Source organism: Brienomyrus brachyistius, unplaced genomic scaffold, assembly GCF_023856365.1.
Source record: "Brienomyrus brachyistius isolate T26 unplaced genomic scaffold, BBRACH_0.4 scaffold43, whole genome shotgun sequence".
Classification (NCBI taxonomy): domain Eukaryota; kingdom Metazoa; phylum Chordata; class Actinopteri; order Osteoglossiformes; family Mormyridae; genus Brienomyrus; species Brienomyrus brachyistius.
The window spans coordinates 2,574,448-2,585,244 of record NW_026042318.1 but is presented as its reverse complement, the minus strand read 5'-3'; positions in this window follow the sequence as shown (position 1 = coordinate 2,585,244).

Below are 10,797 nucleotides of genomic sequence, written 5' to 3'. Positions count from 1 at the left end.
GACACAGCTAAAATGCAAAAACTCTCTCTGGTGTAATTCACTGCATAAAACCAATAGTCTTAAGTGTGGTGCCTTCTTCATAACACTCCCTGACTTTTGTATTCGTGACCATGAGATACGGTGGCCTTTTCTTCCTTCATTTGACTAGTGTTCCTCCCTTTCCTCCCAGCCTTGGTTGGTGGTTCAGGCAGCATCACCTTCTTTTAATAGACCCAGGTGTATCCATCCATCCATTTTCCAAACCACTAATCATACTGGGTCGTGGGGGGTCCGGAGCCTATCCCAGAAGCAATGGGCACGAGGCAGGGAACAACCCAGGATGGGGGGCCAGCCCATTGCAGGGCACACTCACACACCATTCACTCACACATGCACACCTAGGGGCAATTTAGCAGCTCCAATTAGCCTCAGCATGTTTTTGGACTGTGGGGGGGAAACCGGAGTACCCGGAGAAAACCCCACGACGACATGGGGAGAACATGCAAACTCCACACACATGTGATCCAGGCAGAGACTCGAACCTGGGTCACCCAGGTGTCATTTATTTTGAAATTCGGTTCAAGTGCAGAAAATGTTCTAGCAGAAGTCTTGGACAATCTCTGAATTACACAGAAATCTGATTTCTTCTGAAGCTGCGAGAAATTGTTCTTCTGTAATTGTTGCATTGATATTTGTTGATGTGCGTGTGCCCTCCTTGAGCAGTAAAGGGGAGATCACATGCAGAGCTGATTTTCTGTAGTTTCTTAGTCTAAATAAAAATAAAATATTCTCTTCATATAGGCTGGACATTTCTAGAAAAGAGCCAATTAGTTATTTCTAGAAAAATATATGGAGCCAATGAAAGGACCTGACGTCATAGTAGCACAGATCACTGTCCGTGGTGCTGAATTTTCTACTTGTTGGGCTGGCGCTGAACAAATAGGATAACCGGCCACCGTGTCCGTGTGCCTCCACTGATTGGCCCCCTGACATATAATTATTTTTAACACTGAAGGGGAGAAAGATCATACAGGAAATTAGTTAACAGTAATTAGCAATCACTTATAGTTCTCATTTATAATGATGTAAATAAAAAAAAATTTTATATATATATATATATATATATATATATATATATATATATATATATATATATATATATATATATATATCATTAAAAACAAAATATAATCCTGATTTAATGTATCCCTTCGGCTCTTAAAAAAGCACAATATGTCTGAAAGACAAATATGTCTATTACTCTACATGTTTTAATAATTTTGTTAATATTACCTAATTTGCTTATCTTTTTTTCTGTAATCACTCTGCATTAAAGCAATTTTTAAAACTAGCTGTGAAATTGATGATTCTGTTGTTATTCTGACTGTTGTTGCCCTGGTGCCTTAGGATACGTCTGTCTAAACATAATTGAGAGGATGGATGCATTATTCTATGGAGGCCTCTGAAGAGAATAAATGATCCCAATATTATATTGAGAGAGATGGTTAAATCAGAGCTGGATAAGATTTTAACAACTCTGAGCTATTAGTTAAGTTCTTCCCAAATGAGCTTGATGGGCCGAATGGGCTCCTCTAATTTGTAAATTTCTTATGTTCTAAGATATACAGTACTGTGCAAAAGTCTTAGGCAGTCCAAAGAAATGTTTAAAGCTGTTTATCTGGGTAGCAAGTGTACTTTGGCTTAGAACAAATAACACAATTTAACATTAGAACGTGTAAATTAAGAGGAACACAATAAAAACTAGTAATAATTTCTTCTCTTTTCTAAAAAGATACTGATATCTAGTCGGATGGCTAGATGAACACCGCTTCAGTTCCCAAACTTCTCCTCAGGGGCACCTCAGCCGTTCCATGATTTTGACAGATTGACTAGCTGTATGAGGTGTGCTAGTGGCCAAGTCAAAAAATACATGGCTGCACTGGACGGTCGCTACAAATACTAGGATGATGTTAGCAGAGGTTCTGAAATGGCTAAGCTGAGACACTTTGACAGGCATAATGTCATAGTTTTACACCAACACGAGGACAATCTAAACATCGTTTTCTTTGCCTGCCTAAGATTTTTGCACAGTGCTGTACATGGAAGTCTCAATTCAACCCTATCCTTTCCTAAGTGCCATACTTCTGTTGAAAAAAGAAAATTACAGATTGGAAACCTTTTAATAAAGAAACTGTGATAGAAAATTCTTGATTATGCTAATCAGTAATCAATAATGGAATATAGATGATTATGCAAAATGCATTACCTAATCAGTAATTAACAATTGAGTTTACAATGTGTTGTTGATTTACACATAGTGGTTGAAACAATGTAATTTACTTGTCATTAATTGAATGTATCAAACAAGAATGCAAATCTGCTTAAGTAAGAAATTTCTATTTTCTATAGAGGAACTAACATGTTTGCCATATATTGCTTGTTCAGCAAGAGGCCCAGGTCAAAGCAAAGGCTTGACCTGAGAAGTAAGCTGTTGCAGAAGATATTATAAAATGAATGCATGGTATTGGATAACATAAAATGTAGAAAAAGAGAACAACGAGTCCTAGAATAATATAGCAAAAGGAAAAGTCCCAAATAGATAGACTTGTTCTAAGCTGATAGGTGGACCTTGAAAACGTAGAAGAAACTGGTATCTCCAAATGGCCAAACTTTCTTTGAACTGCCTGGACCTTGAAAGGCAGAAGTAACTGGAACGTCCAAAAATCCGATTTGTCCTTGATTTGTCAGATGACTGTCGCATTTTAGGCCATAAAAGATGTATGCATTTGTTGCTCGGGGAGCAGAACACAAGACGCATGATTGCTGAGTGTCTGTTCCCTGTGAGCTCATCAAATAATAAAGTTCTGTCAAACACTTAAACATCGGACTTCGAGAAATTTCTTCCACAAAACACTCTGTTCTCGTTAACAATTTTTCAGTTATAAATTCCATATTATACACTTTCTTTCCATTGTACTGTCGTGGGTGGCTGGGGTTTTAGCCAGGAGATCGTTATCATCCTCCTGGCAATTACAAGAAGAACTCTCTGTAATACAACCTTATTTTCATGCACTATATTCTGTGGCATAATTCCTAGTATGAAACGAGCTGGTTCAAGTGGTAATTTTATGTTCAAACATTTTTTTTTATCTCTTCCTGTATATTTTGCCAGTACTCTGACAGTTCTGGATAATCCCAAAAAATGTGGGTGTGGTCTCCTACCAGGTCACAACCCCTCCAATAAACCCCTGATTTGAGGTGTTGCCAAACGTAGAGATGAGAAGGGGAGTCTTAAAGTATCTCATCTTAACTTTCCAATCAAATTCACTCCATGTAGGACTGTTTGTTATTCTGTGTCCTTCTTTACATGAATGAGTCCAATCTTCATCGTTAATGATAGTATTCATCTCTAGTTCCCATTTCTCTTTATTAACACTGTTGACTCTTTTTGCAATATTTTATAAATATATGATATAATGTTCTTTTTAACCAATCCTTTCATTGTTAATATAAACAATATATTTGTTGACTGTAGGTACCTAAAACAGTTGGGCACTGGGAGGCCACATTTGTTTCTAAGATGTTCGAAGGACATTAGATCTCCTCCATTACACAACTGATCCAACTGGTTAAACCCTTTTCTCCCCATGTCTTAAACCCTGTATCTAATTTAGATGGTAGAAAATCAACATCATGTGCAATTTTCATTGCTCTTGATATTGATGAAGAGCGTCCCAGCCTCTCTCTCACTTTTCAGAGTGTTTCCTATCCAAATGTTAATCATTTTATTTACTTTCCATGTATCTTGATTAAAAATAATTGCTATGTCCAGCGGCAAATTTGGGCAGATACTCTGTTCCATTCCCACCCACTGAGCCTCCCTGTCCTGGGTTATCCATACCACTACTGATATAAGTTGGGCTGCCAAGTAATAATTTTTTAAATTAGGTAAGTCCAGACCCGCATTCTCTTTTGGGTTTAATAGTCTTTTCAGTTCAATCCTGGGTCTTTTGTTTTGCCAGGTAAATTTGGATAACCATTTATTGAGCGTTTTGAATGTGGATATAGGGACCCCTATGGGCAGGGACTGGAACATAAAGAGAAGCCTAGGTAGTATATTCATTCTAATGCTCTCCACTCTCCCCAATAAGGATAGAGGGAGGATTTCCCATCTTTGGAGATAATTCTTTATTTCACATAGTAATTTACCATAATTAGTTTTGTGTAAGTATGATATACCAGGATCCCTAGGTATCTAAAGCCATAACTGTGGAATCGAAATTTAGTATTTGCGAGCTTTAATGCAAAAGACATTCTCTGTAGTATAAGTGTGGGTAGGTTACTGTAAAATTTGGACGAATCTTAAACTTAAAGCAACAGTAAGGTGTAGCGATCAGGGAGTTTAGTATAGGACTAAACATGCAAGGAAAGAAGTAGATAATTAGTGAAAGTTTTGACCGGACTGGAGATCTGAGGAGTCATACACAGATGTATGGCACAGCAGATATTTTTGTCTGCTTTTCAGATGGTTGACGTGACATATTTTCCGACGCGCGCTCTCTGTCCGCTGGTGGGAGTGTGCTCACCTGTCTGCATCGGGGCGGAAGTCCGCCATGCGCAATACAGAGAGCAGAGGAGAATTGTAAATGTGCGACCGTGTAGAGACAAAAATGACAAGCTTTTGCGTAAATAAGATAAATAGCATAAGGCTAGTTTGTTTAATAAAAGGACAATGTATAGACTTGTTCTATAGGAAAAGTAACCTTAAGAACATAAGAATTTTACAAACGAGAGGAAGCCATCCGGCCCATCAAGCACTTTTGGGGAAAACTTACCTAACAGCTTAGAGTTGGTAAAATCTTATCTAGCTCTGATTTAAAGCAACCCAGGGTTTTAGCTTGCGCTACACTAGTAGGAAGACTATTCCATACTCTAACTACACGCTGTGTAAAGAAGTGCTTCCTCAAATTCGTTTTAAAATGTTCTCCCGCTAAATTCCACTTGTGGCCACGAGTTCTAGTATGTCATGTCACCGCCATCCAGACCTGTTAGAATCTTATATACCTGGATCATGCCCCCACTTAGTCTTCTTTGCTCGAGGCTGAACAGATTCAGCTCAACTAATCTGTCCTCATAAGACATTCCTCTAAGACCAGGAATCATTCTCGTAGTCCTGCGTTGCACCTTTTCCAAGGCAGCAATGTCCTTCTTAAGGTATGGTGACCAAACCTGCACACAATATTCTAGGTGGGGTCTTACCAAGGAATTGTACAATAAAATCGTAGCATGACCTCCCTTGACTTAAACTCCACACACCTAGAGATGTAACCTAACATCCAATTGGCCTTTTTAATTACTTCCCCACACTGACGAGAGTGGAACATGAAAGCATCAACATACGCACCGAGGTCATTCTCATAATCAGCTAACTTTATTTCAGTGGAACCCATAAAATATCTGTACTTTGTATTTCTGCTCCCTGCATGGATAGCCTTACATTTATCTACTTTAAATTTCATCTGCCATGTATCAGCCCAGTTGCTAATTAAATCCTATTGTAGTCTCTCCGCTGATAGATCAGTATCTGCTACATCACTCACCTTGGTATCATCAGCAAATTTAACCATTTTACTGTATGTACTGATGTCAATATCATTGGCGCAAATTAGGAACAATAGTGGTCCTAAAATTGAACCCTATGGTATCCCACAATGAACGCAGGTCCACTGTGACATTATGCCTCTAATAACTACCCACTGCTTCCTGTCTGTAAACCAGTTTTCAATCCAGGCTGATACAGTTTGTAAAAACCCTGTAGCTTTGAGCTTAAGGACTTCTGGAAATCTAATAATTCAATGAATCTACATGGTGCTGAGTTATTTGTGTTCTCTACTGTGAACACCCGTGTAAAATAATCATTAAATTCATTTACTATATCAATTTCATTTTCAATTATAAACCCCTTACTATCCTGTAAATTAGTGATTTCAGCTTTTAGACTCTTTTGGAGATAAAACATCGGAAGAAACTTTTAATGTCATTCTTAGCTTCCAATTCATTCCTTTCTACATTCCTCTTATTGAGTCTAATGTTATTTTTTAACTCAACCTGTAGACTCCTGCTTCATTTTGCCCTTCTCCTCCGGACTTTATTCTTAATTTCCTTAGTAAACCACCTTGGTTGTAGTTTCCTAGATTTAGTGTTGCTGGAAACAGGTATGAAGTCCTCTTGCACTTGCAACAATGTCCTTTTACAAAATTCCCATGCCTCTTCAACCGTTTTGCTATTTAACTTGTTTACAGTTTCTAATTTCAGTCTCATACCATTAAAGTTTGCCTTCCTCACAATATATTTTTTTCTTTTGGATTTTGCTCTTCCGACACGAAAATTAGCCTGAAATTTAACCATGTTATGCTCATTACTGTCCAGTGGTTCTAAAACCTCTAATTTTCCAATCCTAACCTGGTTATTAGAGAAAAGAAGATCTATAATGGCTTCTCCCCTGGTAGGGGTATTAAACTGAGTAAAAAAACAATCCTGTACCACTTCCACCATCTCGAGTTCATTTACAGAAGAGCCAGAGACTGTGTCCCACTGTATCCCTGGTAAATTAAAATCACCCATAACCACCACATCATTTTTATTACTCATAATCCTGATGTCGTCATATAACATTTTGCTTTCCTCTGCAGCTACATTAGGTGTCTATAACAAACACTGACAATTAGGCCATTTGAGTCTTTAGCATCTATTTTAGCATCTGTCATTTCCGTACTGGGCATCTTCCCAGTGGGCTGAGGGCTACGGGGACCTTCAGAATTCATTATGCCCCCCCCCCCCGCTCCCCATTATGTACTGGGGATCCCAAAGTGGAGGGGTGGGTTTGAGTCCCATCTAGGATGACTCCTTCTCTTTATCATATTGATTGTTGCGATGAACCAAGGCAGTAGAAAGTGTAACAGGAAGCTTCATCACCATACCAGGTCTGAGGCTTAGAACGGCCATGTCCTCTGCTGGGTCTCACTTTGTCTATGGCCAACAGCTTTTACCTGCTTGTCATGCATACATTAGGCATCGCTTGAGGAAGGCTCATGCTGCACCTCACGGGGGCTTTATAACCTAGGGTCTCTGAAAAGAAGCACTAAGTACCATTATGTGTGTCCAGAGCCCCTTTGCTGTTTAAAGTTTGGCGCAGAGGAAGTGAGCTGGGCCCATAACCCAGAGGTCGATGGATTGAAACCATTCTCTGCTATGTTGTCTGTCTTTTCTTATGCCAAGTTTAACTAAGTTGTTTAAGTGCTTCACACCAAATTGCTGATCTTTCCTTCATTAAGGCTCTTATCCCCTAGTGTTCAGAGGTTTTCAAAGGGGGGTGTTTTCCCCCCCTTTCCTCAGCTCTTCTTTGAAACTCTGCTTCTAAGGTCAGCATCCCAGACACCTTTTCACTGATGTTGATGACACTGATAGAGATGGTGAAACATGGCACCAAGATAGAAGAATGAGTGAAGTACCAAGTACTCTAAAGTGTGTTATGATACCCTTTGCTATTTAAAGTAGAAACACTGAGAAAAGACTCAGCTGGTCATTGTTCTACTACCTGCAAGCCGATCATTAGTGCATCTCCAGCCAACCGCCTCTGCTGTTTTACAAAATTCACAGCTAATCAGTTCAAAAATTTGTCAGACTTTTTTCATTTTCTGTTGGCATTTAAACCCCTGACCACTAGATGGCAGTGTTGTCTTCTATCTTCAGCCATCTGACTCATCCACTCCAACGTAAACAAAAACCAAAATGGCAGTGCATGCAGAAACAGCGGCCCGGAGCTTTTCAATGCTACGCTGTTGTTGTGTAATATCTAACAATGTGCTAGTGATGGGATGTGCTCTTCTTGCTCGGCTCACTTAAAAGAGCCGGCTCTTTCGACTCCCAAGTGGCTCTTCAGATTTTCTTTGGTGCTTAAATGAATTTATTACCAGAAATAATGTAAAATTATTAGTGAAATGAATTACTATGGTTGGAAATCACACGCAATCATTTTAGACAATTCCTCATCAATTGTGTTCTGTTTGCAGAAACTGTCTCATAGAGCTCTAGGTTGTAGGTCTAGGTGGTTGTGGTGCTGTACTGGATGACGGTGTAGACATTGACAAACTGCAGTAGACAAACTGTCACTTTCCTTAGTAGCAGGTTCACTTGCTTGTCTTTTTTCTTCCCACTGCACTGATGGATGTACAGTTCTCATGTGCCAATGCAGGTTATTTGTAGAACCTGTTCGATATGAGATTTTAACCTTGCAAGCTCTACACTCTGCCTTTGTATTATCAATGCAATTGAACTTTCCGTTTCCTACAGTCACTCATTTTGTCGCGCACATCTCCTTCCTTCCTGTTTCTCTCTCAGTGCGTGTGATTGCTGTATTTGTCTATGGGTGCGTTCGACTTCACACAGCCATTTGCAGTGCTTGCTTAAAGCAGTGCATTGTGGTCCCAACGCAATGCATCATGGTTAGATTTTCGACTTCAGCCGGTGCTGCAAAATGTTACCATCCGTGACCATGTCACATGGTACAAAAACCTCACGAGAGCAAGACGACTTAAGACTTAAAGCCCAAGTCGAACGCACCCTGTAGCACCGCCCCTCCCCCTCCTGCTCAGTGCAGACACACATCGTGTAGTTGACCAATCCGTGCGGGTGGAAAAAATAGAGAAAGAAAAAAAGCGGCTCTGACTCCGGCTCACAGGCAGGAGCCGGCTCCGATCGTTCACTTCGAAGAACCGGCTTCGAGAGCCGTTTTGTTCGCAACCAACTCATCACTACAATGTGCTACTGGTTTCTTTGCTTCCAGCACCAGAATTTTTTCTTTATTTTTATTCTTTTTTATTTTTGGTGTATGTATCTTTAGCCTTTAAATGTATTTTTTCTGTATTTATACTCTATAAGTGTTAGTCTATAGTTTTATGCTTACTATGGCGTCCACAGGCTTGCTCCAAATGACATCTCATTGTATTTTCAGTGACAATAAAAACATCTCACCTTATCCAAGGTTGGAGGTTGGATAAGGGCGCACCACTAAAGTTTAGCTTTAGCAAACCTAGCAAAGAGTGCTTCGTTACAGGATGCAAGACGGCCAGGCCCACGGGCAGCCTGGCCCACTCATTTCTGATTGGTCAGAAATTACACTGTCTCTCAGATCTGATTCGTTGACTATTTGCTCTATGTATTTCTCCATGAAAATTAGCAACACTTGAGTCGCTCGGGCTGGCCGTGGCAGGGACCATGACCTGGCCGTATTGCAATCTGCAATGAGGCATCGTTGAACTCTGACGCATCTGGCGCGAGACTCAGGCTGTCAGATCATATGCAGGGGACACATAACTGGTATGAGAAATGTCTTGTAGCAGCGCAAATGCGTATTTATGTTATGTGCATTCGCGCTGTTATGACAAAGAATCACTGTGCATTCTAGCCTTCATGTCCAGAACGAAGTACAAATTAGCCACATAAATGTTAACATGCACGGTAATTTTTTTGTCGTTACGTGAATGCACATAAAACAAATACGCATTTGCGCTGCTAACAAGGAATTGCCGTGCGTGTACGGGGAATGCGCCATGCGCCCCTGACCGTATGTATAGTAGGCCTATATTGTACAATGAATTATATATTTAAGTCGGGCAATACAGGTAGCGACTCCAATGACAGGACTGGGGAAACATACTTTGATGTGGAGTTAAATACATAGGACTAATGAAAACAAGTGGAAACTGCTAATAACATCGGGATTTCACACGAGGTTAACGAGGGAGCGTGGCACACCGGAGGAGCGGACAAGCGGGGCATGATAATTGTAAGATAGTCCAACAATTCAAGGTGGTCTGTCACTCAGTACCGGAAGGCGGAACACAGTTCTGCATGCAAAGGTCGGCGTCAGTGGACCTGCAGCAGCATACCTGTAAGTTTACATAACTGCAAGCTGCCTGTAAACCCTGCTGACTTGTTTGTACAAGAGTCTATGACAGGTTACTGGTGATTTAATATGACATTACTAGGAATACAATGCATTGTATATGAAATAAAGTTACGTCAAAAAAGCAGACATACTGGAGCAAAACTAAATATACTAAAAACGTTTGTTTATGAAGGGTGTTTGAAAAATGTCATTTGATATTATTCACCAAATTTGATGTCGTTAGTGTAATTTATGTTGAACTTTAATTGTAAATTGTGACAAAACCAGACATGTGGTGGCAAATTGGAAGCCATATTCTGAAACTACAGAAAAAACTGTAGAACATGCAATTGTTTTTTGTTAAATCACCTAACAAAACATTTTAAAATGTCGCCCAGTGTATTATATGTATATGTTATATCTTTATTTAGGCCATATGTGCTCTTGATGTGTTATTTCTCAGTGAGCTGGAGGGATTTGACAAATACATCCTTTTAGAAATGTGTGAGGAAGTAAGTTCTTTTCTTTTTGAAAAGTAGTGTATCTGTAAGGTTTGTGGCACAACAGAGAAATTAAATATTTTATTTGACTCCTTAAGGTCAAGACTCTGGTCTCCAGCTCACAGCTCTCTGTTACATTTCCATGGCCATTTTGTCCGATAGTATTATTGGATTTTTCTGTGCTATATTTGTATGTGTAGTTATTGTCTGCTGTATAAATCATTATAAATAAGTTTCTTTTCCTTGTGATGTCTCTGCTTAATAGTATTAAATAGGAGTAAAAGAAACCGCAGTTTCCTCAGTAATGTATTTCATGATATTTTCCCAACAAAACCCATGTTTGTATTCAAGTTTCTGTCACAGTTTGTA